Genomic DNA, 2,882 nt, shown 5'->3' with positions numbered 1-2,882 from the left:
ATTCCAACTTCCATCAGTTCCATGAATTCTCTCTCAATAACTTCATTTAACATGAACCTTCTCTCTTCTTGATTATGCATATTTATTGTGTTTAACATGTGTTGATAGAATTATATTAACACCTCATTTTTAATCACCTCATATTGTTCTCTATCAGAGCCATGCCTAATTAATTCACGGTTTTAAGTTGCCTCTCCATAAAACATGTAAATATTTTGAGCATAAGGACCACAGCAACTGACGATACATGATAAGTACTTAATAAATCCACAGAAAGCTGAACTGAAGCTTAAGGAAGCCATTAAGATCCTTCTTAAAAAAGCATTTAGTTTCATGGTGGTGGTTTTTTAACCAGGATATACACAGGCACGCATAGAACACAGGCCAGATATATGGCACACCATGGGGGAGCATATCCAAGAAACTTTCTCCTCCCCCAATGGCATATCTCACTGTACCACATCTTTCCCTCAGAACCAAGGCCTATGGGATCAGCATATCTGGAGGAGGCTTTCTGCATACCTATGAGCACATATAAAATATTTTTTCCAAAGTATGATTCACGGTAATTTTCATATCCTCCCATGAAAGTTCTTCAGATTATACCATCTCCTCTATAGTCCTTTTCCAATCCTCCACCATGGTATAGAAGTAACCTTGAGTTCTCAAGCACTATGCCAGTAGAGCACAATCACTAGCAAATTCTCTTAATCTAGAAAAGCTTCGAGTGTGGGCTCAGTGATGGACTATATAGCTGTTACCAGTTTAACCAAATCCTGAGGGGCCTATTATTAAGGATGACTATGGGAAAATGTATTTTTCAGCCATAGTAATCTCAAAGTCTAGACAGGTTACTATCAATAACATTAGTAGAATATCCTCACCCCATGACATCAAAAGGTTGAAGCATTGAAGGAGTTTATATGTACACTAAATCTTGCCTGTTATGCCATCAGTCTCAGAAAAAAATCAGCTGTACAAGTAAAGGATGGAAGAGGTCTAGCTAAACAACAATGGTTCATGCTGAAAAATCAACAATAAACCTGGGGCTTAAAATGGATTGCAAACTCAAAATGAATCAAGTCACGTACAGCTACCAAAAACACTAACTTAGTCTTAGTTGTGTAGTATATAAATGAGGGTGATGATAGTGTAACTGTACTCTGAGGTGGCCAGACTACATCTGAAGAATTATGTTAAGCTTTGGGTGCCATTTTGTAGAAATAATGTTAATTAGCTGGAATGCATACAGAAGCGGAAACCAGAAGGTTGGTGAGGCATTCCTTATGCTCCCTATTTTGATCTCCAATGGCTAGACTGTCTAATAAGTTTCTACACTACAGGCTGCCCTCTCAAACAAATATCAGGGCTCTCAGGGGTCTTCCAGTTTCTTAATTCCCCAAACCCATCTACTCTTTCAAGATAGAAGAAAAAATGGCAATGCACAGAGACAAAACCAAACCTTGGGGATGATTAGTACCTTCTTCCACCTACCTACTCCTATGTAAGGGGTAGCCAGTAAAGGCTTTTCAGATATTACAGTTCCTTATATATTTAAATTTTAAAATAATTGAATTTTAGATTATAGAAAAGCTCTGTTACCATAATATGACTTCAGGATTCTAAATACTGTATTGCTCAATAATTTTTAAAAAGGCCTTATTAATGAGCATTCTTGATATTTTCAAAACAATTGTCAAGGAGATTATAATTGTTATAGGACACTTTACTTTTGAAAGTGCACAATATTTTAATACGTTAAGAAGACAACTGTCAAAAGTTTCGAAAATTTCTGGAAAATGTATTATAATAAATACTTGTGTTTTCAATCTGCACCCTGAGCATTTGATTCAGTAAGTATTTATTAAGCACCTGTCATGAAAAAGACACTATCCTATGTGCTGGAAGTATAAATTTATTGGGGAGTGGAGTTGTGAAGGTGGATTGAGACCCACTCTGCTTCATGGGACGGCTCCTGCAGTAGGACGGTTTGAATTTTTGTGTCCTCCCCACAAATACTTAAGGACAAAACAAAACAGTTCTTGCCCACAAAGATCTGACCTAATACTAGGGAGTGAAATATGCACAAGTAAGTATAATGCAGGGTTAAGAGTGAAGAGTTGAAAGAATAAATCAAAATACACTAGGAATTTTTGAGAAGAGAGAAGGCACCAACAGCAGGTAGAATCAGGAAAGGCCTCATGGAGAAGGCAAGCACTTGAGTTGGGCCTTGTAAGGATTGTAACTGCTTAATTTGAATAATAAACAGGTGTGGTTCCTCATAAATACCAAAGAATTTCAGAAATTATATATTATTGCAACAGAGCGAACACACAGCACAGTCTACTTTGACTTTCTATTAGGGCATATTTGGCATTGGTGAAAAATCATACCTATTCAGGAAGTAATGAGATAATCTGGTCTCAGTTCCTGGCAGTGTAGGAGTAGATGAAAGTGTAATAGAGAAAAAGTGTGTAGTAGATTAAAAAGCTGGCCTTGGAGCCAGGGAAATTTGGGCTCAAGTCTTGTGTCTAACACATTTGGCTTTTTGACCCTGGGGGAGTCATTCTCTCAGTGGTCTAGGCCATTGGTATCAAATTTAAAGAGAAACAAGGGCCACCAACCTCTCCATAAGGATCCCTGCAGGCCACAGACTGATTTATAAAACCACATACGTCCAATACATTTCTTTTTTATTAAGACATCAACACATTAAAATGAGAAAGGAACTACATTTTAATCTGGTTTGTGCTGCACTTGGGAGTTTTGTGGGCTCATGTGGGCCACATGTAGCCTTGGCCTTGCCACCATGTTTTACATGTCTGTTTTAGACAACTCACTAAAGTCCATCCATTGCAGAGAAGGTGCCTACCTGCATTAGT

The sequence above is a fragment of the Vombatus ursinus genome, unplaced genomic scaffold (genome assembly GCF_900497805.2).
Source record: "Vombatus ursinus unplaced genomic scaffold, bare-nosed wombat genome assembly UNPS02014821.1, whole genome shotgun sequence".
In the NCBI taxonomy this organism is placed as follows: Eukaryota; Metazoa; Chordata; class Mammalia; order Diprotodontia; family Vombatidae; genus Vombatus; species Vombatus ursinus.
This window is presented reverse-complemented; position numbering follows the sequence as displayed.